Source organism: Cylas formicarius, unplaced genomic scaffold (genome assembly GCF_029955315.1).
Source record: "Cylas formicarius isolate icCylForm1 unplaced genomic scaffold, icCylForm1.1 PGA_scaffold_8__14_contigs__length_24414737, whole genome shotgun sequence".
Taxonomy (NCBI): domain Eukaryota; kingdom Metazoa; phylum Arthropoda; class Insecta; order Coleoptera; family Brentidae; genus Cylas; species Cylas formicarius.
Genome location: NW_026844361.1, coordinates 1047365 through 1064438, shown reverse-complemented (window position 1 = coordinate 1064438; position 17074 = coordinate 1047365). Strand labels below are relative to the sequence as shown.

The window sequence follows — 17074 nt, the reverse complement described above, 5'->3', positions numbered from 1 at the left end:
CGAAAGTTTGAGGCCCCTCGCCCGCGTCAGGTGTTTTTGCAGATCCCCCCTGCCCCTTCGCCACGGGTCCCTTAAATATTAATTTAACTCGGACTGCTGCGAAATGCGAGTTTCCTCTAAGAATGCGGGGAAAGTTGAGCGGGCAACTTTTCAAATTAATTAAGTTTCGTTTTTTTTCGTGATTGTTACGCGGGAATTTAATATTCTTTAATTATGTGAAGCCCTCCTTCGATTAGGGTATCTGCTCCGGTGTCCGGAGCGCAAAAATCCGGGACCGGCTAATTGGGTTTTAATGGAGCGCAGGTCGTGAAAATTTTTCCTTGGAAATCTCCATTCATTACGCTCGACATCGGTAGGGAAACGCGATCTGCAAGTAAAATGCGATAGCGATGTTAATGGGGTTAAGTTTATGTCGTTAAGGGCAATTTGTCATTGCTCGGCTTATTATAAGAATGACAAGCGGGATACGGATATGTTAAAATGTATGATTGCATACAATAGGAGTGGGACGAAAGTATATGGCGATCGATATAGGTATACCGGCCCCAGAGTTATAAGAGATTAATAAAAACTTAAATTGTTGATATAAGACAATCGGAAGCTAACTCACTATTTACGAATCTTCTTTATTCCTCCTTCGCCAGTTGTTTATAAATCGGGCTTGCTTCGTGATTGTTCGGGAACTGCTGATGAGTTTATTTGTCCTAGTCGGGCTCTTTCATGTTCTTTAGACCTAGTTGATATTTTTAGTCCTTACACTTAAAACATCACTGACCACACATCAAAATTCCAAAAACCTCTCTTCAGTCAGTGAAATACAAAATTCCTCTGGAGATATCAGGAGTTTACTGCATTCCATGCATATGCGGCAAAGAATACATTGGAGAGACCAACAATATCAATCAGAAATCAGATATTATTCCATAAAACCAAAATTTTTGAATGTAATTGATTTCTCAACCATAAAAAAACGAGAATTTATAGAAATCTGTAAGCAACCAAACAATCTTAACCGCGACGAGGTCTTTCATCAGTAAGGGAATCAGTCATCCGAGACAATGTTGGTGCCCCTCCTTTGGCTCCCCGCTCTCTCACATCAATAAACAACTGACGCAGGAGGAATCCAGACGATTTGTAAATAATAATTTAAGGTACTTAACCTTCTTGAACAAATAAAGATGTTAGTATTACTACTCTAAAAAAAGGGAATGATTTAGACTACCCCTATGACTATTCTTAACTAAATTTAAGGAAAATCTTAAGTGTTATTTAGAAACTTCTCTCTGCTGGTATTTTTTACCGCATTACATATTATTATTACTTTATTTATTTATAATTGCTTTATTTGACATTGCTCAGTTAATTCCAATTTATTATATATACTCATTAATTATCTAATGATTTAATTAACCAAGAGATTTTGAACCGAGGATGATTTTTTCCCAATGTTTTCGCCAAATGAATACCGACGATCATTCTTTTTATTCAATTCTCTTTTCGGAACAATGAATTCTTTTCTTCTTCCACTGCCATCACCTGACGGAGGTTGGCGACCACTTTTCTAAATGCGTAAATGCGTCTTTGTCTCTTGCAATGTGGAACACCTCTCCTACACTCATCTGAGTCCAGTCTCTGATGTTTTTTAGCTAGGATTTCTTCTTTCTTCTTATGCCTTTTCTTTCATTTACTCGTCCCTGCATGACAGTTAGCAGTAGTTCATACTTTTGATTTTTTAGATTATGGCCCCTATAACCTGTTTTTCCTCGATTGATCGTAATAATTAATTTTCTTTCTTGTCCTATTCTGCTTGTTATTAATAATTCTAGCCGTCCAGGGATTTTTTAAGATTCTGCGATACAACCACATTTCAAAAGTCTCTAGTTATTTGGTGGTCTGAACCGTATATATATATATATATATATATATATATATATATATATATATATATATATATATATATATATATATATATATATATATATATATATATATATATATATATATATATATATATATATATATATATATATATATATATATATATTTATATATATTTATTTATTTATATATATTTATATATATATATATATATATATATATATATATATATATATATATATATATATATATATATATATATATATATATATATATATATATATATATATATATATATATATATATATATATATATATATATATATATATATATATATATATATATATATATATATATATATATATATATATATATATATATATATTCTTACCTCTCCATCTCAGGGTCGTGAAAAAGAAACGCATTAATTAATTAAATTCGTAATTTAATAGTGAGGTAAGACAATGCCTAGGCTAGCTCATTAACAACCGAGAAAAATTAATAAAGTAGAAAAAAAAAAAATATATATATATACTAAACCAAAGCCAGGTTGGAAGGCGGTGAAGGGCACCTCGGTCAGTCCCGGAAGGTGGTAGGTAGGCGCCACGTGATTCGAAAAAGGTAGACTTATCAACCCGAGGTACCAACCCGTAAAGGAAATAAACAAGTGAATCACGAACAATAATTTATTTCCTTCAACCTGGTGGTAGGTGTGAGTGTCAAATCTCACCTTCAAGTTTTGGCGGTGCAAAAGAATGTAAGACACTATAATTTAAGGCTATAAGTTCCGCAAACCGTTCTTGAAGAGAACAGGCCACTTAAGCTACCCAAACCTCAAGATGTCCCGAACGTTACACAGCTGTCTGTCACTATCCCGGGAACCAAGCCAAGATGGAATGGTGGCTCAATGAGACAGCCGCAGGTGGGCAGTCTCAGTTAACCCAGCAAAGTCCGTCCGGAAAGCCGGCTGCTCGATAGGGGAAACTCCACAACTAAACATGTACCCAAGAGACAGCATACACTGCAAGACACCAAGTCTGGTCTGGTATTCCGGTGAAAGAAGAAACCACGTGGAAGGTTTGCGGGAAACGGAGCAACAATACGTACAATACTAATTAAAAAAAAAAAAAAAAAAACCCTAAAATAAAATCGGCATAAATTGAGGAGCACTGATTAGGTGGCGAAATGGTTCCAAAAGGTAACTTACCTCGATTCGAGGGTTTTCTGGAAATATGGGGCAATGACAATTCTTTTCAAAATCCCTCGTTGAGGAAGATTCCCATTCCAAACTCCAAATAGATCCAAAAGTATGGGAAATCATAAATTAGTGACCAATTCACATATCCCCCTCTTATTGGGGTAGCACTACCGGCTCAAAAAGAAATCGGTCACACAAAAGAAAATCTGCCACAACCCCAAGCTTCAAAAGCCAGCGTACAAAATGCCGGATGATTCAGACAACCAGTTTAATTAAAAGGCTAAACGGGCACAAAAAATTAGAGGGAAAACGCCACTCTTGCCAACCTAGTCGACGGTACGCCGCCAGTAGAAAGAACAACCGAACTATATCGAGGTTGCGTCAACGAGATCGAATTACCCGAACGCTATCTATGGTGGCGACCGGACGGCCAGTCACAGAAAATCGAGGAAGAATAGGTTAAGAAACAAAACAATGTTTACTAGGCTCGCCAAGGAATACCGAAGCAATGAAAAGCAAATGCGGTCCCTAGTCTCATAGAGTGACAGATGGTAATGGTTATGACTCCTTCTAATGCGCAACTAATACTCTGTTTTTTTGCATTAGTATCTCTCAGTAAACCGGTGTCACTTAAGAGAAAACCAAGCGAACAAGGGGCCACGCACACAGCCGTTGCAGCATAAAATTTTTATGGTTCGGCAACACAATCGGCCGGGGAGTACAAGTCCGAAACTAAAGGAACCGAGTCTACAAAAGAACATGTGTTCAAACCTAATAAACAAGAATTTTAATGGTTAAGAAGCACTCGCCAAACAGCAAAAGGTGAAGGAAATGGACAGTACAATTAATTCTACAAGGTACTAATAAAATAAACCTGTTACTTAGCAAATGTGCCAGCACTGGTACTTTAAAAATGCTAAATTTTACCATTGAAATATGAAACCGTCACAATATATATATATATATATATATATATATATATATATATATATATATATATATATATATATATATATATATATATATATATATATATATATATATATATATATATATATATATATATATAAAATGTGATGACACTATATTCCGGGATATCATCCGTTCGCTTGTTGAACTCCGACTGGAATCCTGCAGATGTTTCGCCAAAATCTCACTTGGCATCTTCAACGCTCGCGCTCCGAAAACACTTCGAACACTGGGGGGTTCTCGGCGGTGCGTGCGGTATTTATACCCTGCGCCGGAGATGGTAACGGTGCTGCTTGTGCGTTGGGGGAGGTGGCTCCGCCCCCTGAATTGTCGCGTTGTTAATTTCGCCCGATCGTAGTTGCGATGTCCCCGTTGGCTGCTGCGCATCGCTCTGCTGTTTGATTATCGTTCTCCACGTGTTGGATAAATGCAGAGCGTCGTCTCTCGTATTGAGGTGTCCGGACTTTTCTATTTCGATGGCCTCTCGTATAATCCTAGTCCTAAAATCAGGAATATTAGCTATTTGTTTGCAAGTGCCGAAATCAATTTTATGGCCTGTCTGATGTTGGTGCTGAAACAAAGCAGATGTTGTTTGTTTGTTTCTTATGGCTAAACGATGTTCCTCGAGACTGGCTGAAATCCTTCTGTTGGTCTGTCCCACATACGTCAGGCTGCACGATTCGCATGCTACACTGTATACTCCTTGGTTTTCCAGAGTAATTTTTTGTTTTGGGTTTCTTAGTATTGCTCCGATGGTATGGTCAGGTTTGTATGCCGTATGCAGTAACCCCCTTGATGTATGGCAGGACAGCGATCGATCTTCGTTGGGTCTCGTCCTGCACACTCTGCTGCGGCTGTTGTTGTTTACTGATTGCCTTGCTGATGGTGCGCCTTTGGTATCCGTTTTGTCGAAGACAGGTACTAATTTCCTTCAGTTCTTTATCTCTGTTTAATGTATTTGCCACTGCCTGTATCTGTGATGGGTGGTGATGAGATTTAGCGTTCAGATATTTATTAGTGTGTGTTGGTTTTCTATAGACAGTGTGTTCCAAGTGTCCATCTTCGGTCCTTCTGATGTGCACATCTAGAAAGGGCAGACTGTTATCCTCTTCAAGTTCTATTGTAAATTGAATCCTTGGGTGAATGGAATTCAGATGATCTAGGAATTTCAAAAGCTCCTCCTTGCCAAAAGGCCATACAACAAATACGTCATCAACGTATCTTGTCCATAGTTTTGGCTTCAGATTTGCCTTCTCTATTGCTTTCTTTTCGAAGTAAATCATGAAGAGGTTGGCAATCACAGGTGAGAGAGATGATCCCATTGCTGCTCCATCTCTTTGTCGGTAAATTTTCCCGTTGTACATAAAGTAAGAGTTTTTCAGGCAATGTCTTGACAGATCCATTACGTATGGCGGAAGATCTTCGTTTTCTTCTATAAGCAAGAGTGCCTCTTCTACTGGAATACTCGGGTAGAGGGATTTGACATCGAAACTTGCCATAATGTCGTCCTTGTCCATCCTGAGAGAACCTAAAATCTGAGTGAAATGTTCTGAGATTTTAACATAGGAATCTGCCTTTTCCACTATAGGCTGAAGTGCACTGGCCAGATGTTTTTCCAGCTTGCATAATGGTGAGTTAAAGGCGTTTACGATTGGACGCAGGGGAACCCCGTCGTTATGGATCTTTGGGAGCCCGTAGAATATTTGGGCAACGACTCGATTTTTCCCTCGGAATAAGTTTCTTCTTTGTATCCTCATTTATTGATGAATCGAGAATTTTGGACTTAGTTGTTTTTTCCAAATATGTCGTGGGATCTCTGGTGACTAGTTTGTATATTGGGTCGTTCAAAATATCCTCCAATTTTGCATTATAATCCGACGTATTCATGACGACAGTGGCATTTCCTTTGTCTGCTGGCATTATTAGAATGTTTTCGTTTTTGTTTAGATTCCTTAAGGCTTGCATTTCTTCTCTGCTTAAGTTTAGTTGCGGTGGTTTTGACTGTCTTAAGACTCTGGCGGCATCTTGCCTAATTAACTCCGCATCTTGTTCGTCTATGGTGGAAAGACTTACTTCGACGTTGGAAACGATCTCTTCGACGGGTACTCTTTTTCTCTTTTTGGAGCTATTGCATAGTTAAATCCCTTATTCAGTACGCTGACTTCTGTATCGGAAAGATGGTATGCTGAAATATTATGAACTGTACTGCTTCGGTCTGTATTTGGCACTTGTCCTGATTTTTTGGAATTGATCTGAAGGATTTCTAATTTCTTCCACAGTTTTTTTGACGTGATGTCCTTGTCTTTCTCAGTGCGCCATGAGGTTAGTAATTCTATGCGGTCCCACAGCAACTGATGGATCTTGTTGCTCAGTTTCAGGTGGAGTCTGAAAAGTTGTAGCTCAGTCTCACTAATTTCGTACCGGGTCCGCCTGATCTGGTCTTGGAGTAGGGCCTTGCTAGCTTTGTCCAGGATAGCTTGTGTCTTTCTGGTGCGTGTGTGATAAGACAACCTTGTAAATGTTGGCAGCAAGTTCTGGTTGCGGCAGCTTTTAAGAAAATTCAAGTTGCACAGCGAAATAACCCTCCTTTGTCTTAGTTTTTCATAACACTTGGTGGCTGTAAAGGTCTCCTTCCCGTAAAGGTGTATGATATTCTCACGTATTGATTCACGGATGGAAAAATGTGATGACACTATATTCCGGGATATCATCCGTTCGCTCGTTGAACTCCGACTGGAATCCTGCATCCGACTGGAATCCTGCAAATCTTGCATCCGACTGGAATCCTGCAGACGTTTCGCCAATCTCACTTGGCATCTTCAATGCTCGAGCTCCGAAAACACTTCGAACACTGGGGGGTTCTCGGATTTGTTAATAGACAAGGAAAGGAGTGAGGATATAATAGGAATATTTAAAATTGAAAGCATCAACGATTGGGTGCTCAACAGAAAAATAGAATGTCCGCAGAAAGAATCGTCAAAGTAACGAGGGACAAATCACCGACGGGACGAAGAATATATATATATATATATATATATATATATATATATATATATATATATATATATATATATATATATATATATATATATATATATATATATATATATATATATATATATATATATATATATATATATATATATATATATTTATATATTTTTTACTTCTTAATCGAAACATATCTTATTTCATTTTAGTAAAATCAAACGGATTCTCATTACAATTTGTGTCTGTGTATTATTATTCCAAAAAAATGCTTTTATAGGTCTAATGATGTCTGTGTAGGCGAAACACGTGTAACATTTTACAGATAATAATTTTTGAGACATCAACTTCGGAGTTTAATTGAATCCTTGCAGTTTTAGTAAATTTGCATTTTAAAATTTTAAATAAAAAATGTATAAATGCATGCTGCATTACAAAAAAAAATCAGCCCAGATTTTGTTTTCCCCCCTTGCCGATTATTATTTCGATTGTCGCCTATACATAGGAAATAACCGTACTTTTCAAATTTTTGGGACGCTTCGAATTGAAAATCGGTGGGAGAGTCGTAAAAAGTCCCCGTAAAACGGTCGAAACTATTAAATTCTCGCGACGGCGGTCTATTAGTGGCGATCCTATCGCGTAGATTGGTTATTACCGCCAACAAATAGCCTAGTTAAGCGGTAAAAGTTATCTTCGACGCTGGCGGAATGCAGCCCCGCCGAGTAAAATGGCGAATAAAGGCGAGCATTGCCCGATTTTATTTAGCTGCACGTCTTTTATTATTTCGAGAGTGGGGGAATCCTATGAAATGTAATAATTTATTTAACGACGGCATTCAGCATAATTGATTTTTCTGTATATGCATAAAAATGTGTATTTTGAAACGGACTATACGTATACAAACAGAGTTAATCAAAAGTCGGGAAACGGCCATAGGTCTCAGGAATTATTAGAGTTAAATTCATGAAATTTAGTATACGAGCGTTTCTAATTAGGCTGATTCCAATGGTTTTTTCCCTAAGCTATAAAACTTCAATTATCTAAAATAGATAGGGTATATTTCTATCCCATTATAAAATTGTTCTTTAAATGAATAAATGAATGAATAACAAAAACTGAAATTAATTAATCATTTAATCAATAATAGTAGAATTAAATTTATGAGCGACATAATAGGAAACTTTTTATTTGTAACCTTATTTTGTGTAACCTTAGATATTGCACGGTGAAATTAGGCACGTACATATATAATTAAGGTGTCTAATTTTTGACATAAAAGCAATAAAAAAGCATAAAAGCATTTTTAATAATTTTTTTAATGGTAAGACGGGTCATGTGGTCAAAGGTCCTTCCAGGTTCTATTCGCAAGTTATTACCAAGTAAACACTCCCAAACATTTATTTTTCGAGGATATTGTGTTTGATAATCTCGGATAACTTTATTACCATCTTACATTTTGTCGAATCGTCTTCTGACAGCTACGAAACTTAATTTGTATATATAAAAAATATCTAGATACTAATTTTATTCAGATATATAGAATAGATTACTAGAAGGCTGTGATTCAGTTGTCAAAAAAAAGTGTTCAAATATAATAGGTGTTTCGAATTTGTAGCTATCGACTTTAGTTTTAGCAGAGAAGTAAGAGACCATACCAACATCTAAAGTGTAGCAAGTGTCGACAAGTCTTATTTAAATATTTTAGATTTTTTAAAAATTATAAATCCGGCAAAATTCTTTAACCTAGAGACGCGGAGGGTTTCTATTATGGACAAAAATCTAAAAGACCTTGAAAATTGTTCTTTTCCAGAGTAAATTATAAATCAAAAGTCGTAAAAAATATGAGTAACTGGTTCAATTAAATTCTATAATGAATATATCACGAAAAAACCAGAAACTAATCTTCTGGGAATTATGTACTACAGTCGTTTTAGTGTTAGAAGTAGTGAAAATCATTTCAATGAAAATGATGGTGACAGTGAATCTTTGGTAACACTTAGTGAAGCTCGTAGTAGTAGCCATACTGAAATGAGTGAAGAACTTTCTGATGAAAAGAAAAATACATTTATGTTTACGCTTTACAGCAATGAGGTTACAAAATAGTCATAAATATATAAACTTTGAGTAAATTTTCTGGTTATCCTTTTATAAAACCTGCATCAACCATTTTCAGTATTTAATTAAACCACACCAAACACCAAATCAAGTAAAATTAACCAAAACTTTCTTCGAAAATAAGTAAATACCTCGTTTTATCAATGAGTATTCATTATATTATTATTTCAATGCCTGTATACATGTACAAATTATACAAATTTTAAACCTTGATTTTTCAGGATTGCAATTTTTCTTTTTATTGGAACTTCCTTTTGATATGATCCGATTTTAATTGTTATTAAATGATTTCATTTTTTGAGCAAGTTTGCATACATGCATATGCATACATTTTGTGTTTAATAGAAAGGTGGTTTTTGAAACCCAAACCAAATGGGTATGAAATTTTAATTTAAAATTCAATTCGCTATTGTAATTCCAGATATCCCTAATTTTTTTATCTAACAGGAAAAACTATTCCAATCTTTATTACCGCATACATAAATGATCCCTGAAATGTTAATGTTCTGTAACGAGGTTATGTAAGTTAATTTATTCCTTGTTCTTTGGGAATGTGAAAGAAGTAGCAACCTTTCGTTGAGATAAGCCGGTTTACCTGATTTTTTTTAAATTTTAGAAACAAACTGATGCATATACAGTTTCCTTTTAAATTTCCTTAAAATATTTAATTATTAAATTAATTATTAATTATTAAATTAATTATTAAGAAAGGGAGATATACATATGACTACGGAAGGCGAAACGCACACAGGAGACGCAACGAGAGTGCAATTGATAAAGAAAGGCCCTACCAATTATTCCAACCCATACATTTAGCTTTTGAGGATATTGGCTACGATATTCCATCATCCAATGGGGATTTTCGTTTGACCGACGTCTCCTCATCAGGAAGAACAATATCAAGAAATTTGGATTTAAAATACAATTCCATCCGCTTCTCTGGATCATCTTCGGCCAATTTTTGAGGCAGATGTAACTTGTATGGCTTGTACTTTTTTGCAAAAATTTTCATTTCACTGATAATTAATAGCCACATTGTGTTGCCGGAGTTTGTGGAATTACCTAAACATTTAAAACTTCTTCATTGTTCGTCTTAGCTTTTGGTCGTCCTGTCCAATTAACCAATGCGTTACAATAATTAATTATTTTGTTGATAAATTAAATTCTAGTTTATTGATTAAATCACTATTTTCGTTTTTGGTAAAATTCTTGAACCAGGAAACGCGGGAGATCCGAGGCTATTAATTTTGTTTCAAGCATTTTTTCGATTATATACAAGGTTTTTCATTTATGAACGAAAAGTAAAAAAGCCAGAAAATTGTTCTCTTTAAGAGTAAATTATTAGCCGTAAATCAAAATTCGTAAAAAAACATGGTGAATTTTTATAAACGGGACACACATAGGACGCATTAAAAGCTACAATTTTTGTATTCACCGTATGAAAATCACTTATTCTCGAGTTCGGTATAGACGCGATGACGTCATTGTACTGCGTGGATTCAGAAAAAAAATTTTTTTTCTGAAACACCATTTACTCTATTGGAAAAATTCATATAAGAGAAAACGTGGGAGATTCAGGGCTACAACCTTTACTTTGGGCATTTTGTTGCTTATGTACCGTGCGTTCCATTTATCTTGATAAAATTTTATTTGACTGTAATTTTTTTGATTTTAGAGATATCCAGGTAAAGAAAAAAACAAAATGTGGAGTTAGCAGCCAAGTTGTTTTGCAAGTGACGTATAAAACAAAACACTATCAATTTTCTGACTCATAGGCCTACATAATATTTTTTTTGAATGGAATACTCTGCATATTATACATGTGATTAATAGAATATCTTATTCCAATTACAATGATGTAACACAGTTTATATTTTAGTCAACTCGTTTGTGACAAATCGGCAAAAATAGGTATTTTTTATATAATTTCAAAGAGTGCCATGATTGACAAATAAAAATATGTTTATGTCTGATATATTAGTAAACAATGTTGATGGTTAAATGATTGTCTAAGTCGTTATTGTAAAAATGCGAATTTAGCATCCGTGAAAGGAGTTATATGATTCAAGTATTCTTTCTGAATAATAAAAGTGCAACTGTAGCTCGTCGTCACTATATTAGGCTTTATTAACAGCGCCGAGCTCCTTCAAAATAGATATTTCAAAAGCTGGTAAAGATATGCCGAAATCATAATATTTTAAATGAAGAAAATAAGGCACATAAGGATTCTATGAAGCACATCCAGATTCCTCTATTACTAGAGTATGTGAAGAGACAGGTATTTCTCGTGGATAAATCCACTCAGTTTTGAAAGAATATAAATGCAATGCATTTGAATTTCTTAAGAGGAGGATGCAGTTTTGATTGGATTTTTAAATAGACGTAATGAGAATAACAATCTTTTGAAAAACATTTCATGTACTGATGAAAGTTCGTTTACTACAAGAAAGGGTTGTGGCAGGGGTAGGGTTGTGTGGTGTAGATGGGCATATTTTGGGCCCGACATTTATGGATCAAAAGTTAACTGGAGATCATTATTTGCAATTCTTAGAGCACCATTTAGAAGATTTACCCCTAAATACGGCGGAACTATGGATTGGCCAGCCATTAGCCCCGACTTTAATGAATCACGTGCACAGAACTCCTCGTAATAATGTTGTGGAACGTTGGCGAATGATTTCAGATTCAATTAAGAGATAATCTGGGAACGTAACTAAATGCAAGACATCATAAAATTAGAATGTATGAGAAATGTGTTCCGGAAAATGGCGGTCACATACCGCAGTATTTAGAATACCTTTTACAAAACTTCTGGAACTGAAACAGTTTCATTCAAGCTCTGAAGAAGCCAACAGGATGATTGGCGAAACGTACTAAGCAAAAACCGACGCAGGAGGAATCCAGAAGTTTTGTAAAAAGCATTACAGTAGCCTGTGGAAGTTTTTTTGAAAAATTAGTATTTAAAATAGTGTCTTGTCATTTTTTGTGTTTTTATTCTATTTTAATTTGTAAATAATTATTGTTGTCCCAGTCAGTCACGGCACTCTTTGGAATTATATAAAAATTTCCTATTTTTGCCGATTTATCAAAAATGAGTGGACTAAAATATAAAGCGTGTTACATCGTTGTAATCGGAATAAGATATTCTATTAAATACACATGTAACATAGAGTGTGATTCATAAAAAATATGATGTAGGCTTATATGTCATAAAATTGATAGTGTTTTGATTTATACATCACTTGGAAAAAAACTTGGGTACTAACCCTACATTTTGTTTTGTTGTTTACCTTGATAGAATGCTAATTATATTAACATTCTATTATTATTAATGTTATTAAGGTAAATTGAACGCACGGTACGGGGCTGTCGGTTAAGAGCAAAAATTCTAAAAAAAAACGAAAACTGTTGTTTTCGAGGGTAAAATATAAGCCGTAAATGCAAGATACTAAAAGATGGTACGATTTGGTTTAGACAGTATCGTAATCTGTGTTCAGAGCTACAATTTTATATTTTTCGTTCATCTTTTTGTCTCGCTATTATTGGCACAAATTTTTGAAAGACACTTTATGCAGGGTGCGTGCATAATAAAATTACATCCATTTTGCATACCTACCATTGTCAAGAAACCACGCAGTTGCCTCGCGCAGCGATGAGATTCCGATAGTTTGTTTTTGTTGTTTTACCTCGAAACGAATAAAAACAACCCCCGACTCGCGTTTAATCCTCCCTGGTGGCGGGCCCGCCGCCCCTCTCGAACCCGCGCATTTTTCGTTCGGAAAACAACTTTTCGAGCGGGAAATTTTTGCGCTAGTCCGCCGGCCTAGTGCATTTCCAGTTAAAAAGCGCCGCTTTTAATTAAATTACTTATTCATTGTGTATCGCGCGGATGTTTTTCGATTTTTAGCCCCCGGAAACTTGGAAAGTTCTGCCGGGAAACGGAGGAAACTTTTCGATTGAATTATTCACGTGACGCGACCGACATTGAATGATTATACTTTGCTTATAGTCGAACGCGATAGACCCCCACCCCACCCCTGACAGCGTGTTATTATTAATAAATTAGGAAAATTGGTTTTGGTAAACTGTTTTAAATCGTCTATGTGCTCGCATTTTAACCCTTTATGAGTGGGAGGACTTTTCTCTTTCTCAAGCACATTTCCCACAATAAATAAAAATCCTAGCAAATGCTTAAGTTGAAATTGAGAGATTGTTTCGCATTGTAATAATTGCTTAAAATCGAAGAAAAAGGTGAATGTAAAAAGTTTTGCTGAGAAATATTTAGCATCTGCTTTGAACAAAGAAATTGCTTTTGCTATAAAAGCAATTGCTGGTATATTTTCAAGCATGTACTGGACCATCATTACATTTGCTTAGATTACTTTTGTACTGTTTGTGAAACTCTACAAAGTACGCAAGAAACGTGCAGAAGAAGATTATCAAAAATTGTATCGTTTTAATAGTGAAAATAGACAGTTACTGTTTTTCAAATTGGATACCATTTTCAAGAATGTAAAACTCGCACATTTGTCTTATTTAAAATGCTCTTAAAAGTCCGCAGTTATGATTTGGGGCACCAACTTGCTGAAGGTATATATCATTATAATATACTAAGGGAATATTTTCGAGTAATTCTGGATAAACCACGATATCCCAATCCCAAAGAGTCCTTGTTGGACTCTTTCAGAAATTAATTGGTGGTTCTCTGTCTGCCACTTCCTCGTGTTATGGCGATTAAAGTCTCCCAAAAGAATCGTTGATTCGTATTTATTGCAAATACCTTCGGATTGTTGAACACTCTGAAACTTGTATGCGTGGTATTTGTATTTTTTTAAAATTCTTTGGGCAGTTGATTTTGATACCCTTACTGCTTGTTCTATATGTTTGTAAGATGATGACGGCGTTGCTTCTATGTAACCTAATACATTTGTTTCTCTTTGCTCCCTGTCCTACTTTTTAGGACGTGGATGAATAAGGATCCATGCATAAGTAGATTTATTTTCAGAAGAGCAAATATATCTGGAAACGGTTGTCGTCTCTCTGGATATATAATATAAACAAAACACATTTCTATAATATAAACATACTGACTGTATCCCTCTAAAAACCTTAAGTAAGGAGTCTCTTGTATAGATATCTAGTAGATAGCTTAGTTGATGTAGTTGATTTACAATGACCTACTGCTATAAATAAAGTAAAAAATGAAAAAAATTGAATTTTGAGCTTAATTTTCAAAACAATTTTATACTAACATATATTTTTGAAAAGCTTAAATGATTTCCAATTAATGTAAAAAGTAATATATAGGGTGTTACATTTAATGAAATATATGTTTGCTTCATAACTAAGAAAAGGCTAAAGGAAGTAAAAAATGCTATATGAACGTTTTTTAAACTCTTCAATAACTCATAAAGAAGCGCGGGTGGTCCCAAAATTGATAGCTTTGGATTTTACCATGTATCTCAAAAATCAAGAGGGCCCTGACAATTTTGTAGATGGTATCTCTAATTTCACAAAAAAAGTGTAAATCGCGACTCTCTGAACATGTATAGGGTGGACCGTTTATCTTGGCATGGAGCCAAAAGTTAAATACAAAAGTTAATTGAGGTATTACTAACCTTTTAATTTTGTATATACAGTGTGTTTCATTTTCTGTGGGCGAATATCAACTTTCTTATTTTAAATGGAACACCTGATATATTACTTCATTTTTGAATTCTATACAAACTTCTAGACATATTTTCTGTATAATGCCCTATACTTAAATCTAATCGTTTTAGACATTTTTATTTTTTATGAGAAAAATGACGTTTGCAAAACGTAAAAAATCTTCCAGTTTCTTCATTTCGAATCGTTTATTGTTTCACTTGAGTAAGTTTTGTTGTAGACAAGGACTGGAATAACGGATTTCATAAGAAATTTCGATATACATTAATACAGGATACGCGAAAAGTAAGATTTAAAATTAAATTAAAAAAACTATCAATTTTTGTTTATAATGTCCAATATCTAAGTCAAACCGTTTTTAAAATTTTAGTTTTTTATGCGAAGAATGACGTTTGCAAGACGTAAAATATGTGCCAATTTCTTCATTTGGAAGCATTTATTGTTTTACTTAAGTAAGTTATTATTTAAATTTCGATACATTTTAATACAGGGTGCGCGAAAACTAAGATTAAAAACGAAATTGTAAAACTGGCAAAAATCTTTTTTTTTTGTAAATGGAAACTACCTATTTTTATAATCTCGTCATATTTAGCATTAAAAATTAAGGCAATTTGGATATATGCCTAATATTTTTACTTTTTGAAATATTTCTTTTTAAACACAACTAATATGCTGTTGCCATATAGGTTCAGTTAGTGTAAGGTGACTATGACGGCGTTTGAACAAAACAAGTGCTAAAGTGCTGCCACTATAATTTACCATTTCATAGTTCACCACAATGTTGCCGATGCGCTTATGAAGATGACCAAAGATACGCGATGACGTCTTTGAAAATTTTATTAACGAAAAATTAATAGCCCACAAAGTATAATAGTTATTGTAACAATTGTTAAAAATGTCCTCCACTTTGGGCAATACAAGTAGTATTTAAAAACCCTTCTGTTTAAATACATAAAGGCATTTCTAACAAATTCAGTCCCATTTAAATATCCGATACCTTTTCTACTCCAACGTAAGTTCCGGTTTGTGTTTGTAAACAAAATTTTTAAGTTTGTGTTTGTAAACAAAATGTTTAAGTGTACCCCAAAGAAAATTATCTAGGGAAGTTAAGTCGGGACTCTTTGGAGGTCAGGCGTAACTACCATTCTCCCCAATCAATTCTCTATAGTGTGCAGTTAAATAGGTGCTAATTTCTTGACTTCTGTGATAAGGCAGGCCATCCTGTTGCCAAATTAAATTTCGTCGTTCCCTTTCAGGCACTTCACTTTCAACAAAGGGATGAATAATATTTAAAAGCTCTAAGAAGCGTTGGGAATTTAAATTCTGATGAAAAAATACTGCACCTATTATTTTGAACCTCTAAATGACTCATCATACTTTGACAGAAGTTCTACCTGATCCTGTAACTTCCATACGTTTTTTATTATTCATATTGCTCCAGTAATGGGTATTTCTCCAGTTAAAAATTTTAGTCATCTTTCTGAATAGTATTAGCAAATATATTTTCTGAAAAGTGTCTCTCCATAAGATTTTGTCAAAAATCTAACCTGATGTTGTAATCCGGTTGCTCAAATTTTTGCACTGGACAGAATTTATGGGACGATATCCCAATCTAAAGAAGCTTTAGATTGGGATCATCATTCAAAATATTCTAGGTTCCATATTTTCTAAAGCTTTGGTAAATCCTTTTTTCTGGGCGCCTACTTAAGAGCCGGGGTCAGGTTTTTATTGTTCGATATGTAACTTTCTAACATATTTTTTCCTCTGTGTTAAACATGATACGCAAGCAAGCGAAAAAATTTAATTTATAAACAATAAATAAATCAATAACGTGTCAAAAAATATTTGAATGATGACGGTAATCAACAACCATATAGCTAGACATATAGAGGCCCTGCCTATGCTAATAGTACATGAACTCGTGAAGCAACTGTGTAACAAAATTTTGAGGTCTGTTCAATATGCGCGCGCGCGAGATTTGAAATTTCGTTTTAACCAATGGCAGCTCTAATTGCATGTTCTGCCGTCCGACCAATAAGGCCTTGCGGCTTCCAAAAATCAACATGGCCGATAGCAGGTCGTCAAGTTCGGATGTTTGTTTTTATAAACTTATTGGTTTAACCTCGATTGAAAATGTAAATACGAATTTACGAAATGTGACTCTAAAAGTGTAAATATAACTTTGAGGTATTAGATATCCCACTGGAAACATCTTAGTGGAAAAAATGTTCAACAGGCACCTCATACAGACAGAGCGC

General features: G+C 34.7%; 1 protein-coding gene and 1 long non-coding RNA gene across 2 annotated transcripts in view; both read right to left on the bottom strand.

The window, feature by feature from the left end:
- LOC132706545 (somatomedin-B and thrombospondin type-1 domain-containing protein) overlaps positions 1-17074 on the bottom strand; it is a 282892-nt gene that overhangs the window by 86108 nt on the left and 179710 nt on the right. The window lies entirely within an intron of this gene.
- LOC132706546 (uncharacterized) lies at positions 2551-3321 on the bottom strand. The gene is made up of 2 exons (XR_009619601.1): positions 3087-3321; positions 2551-2990 (listed from the first exon to the last, which is right to left on the bottom strand). It is a non-coding gene; the product is annotated as an uncharacterized LOC132706546 (long non-coding RNA).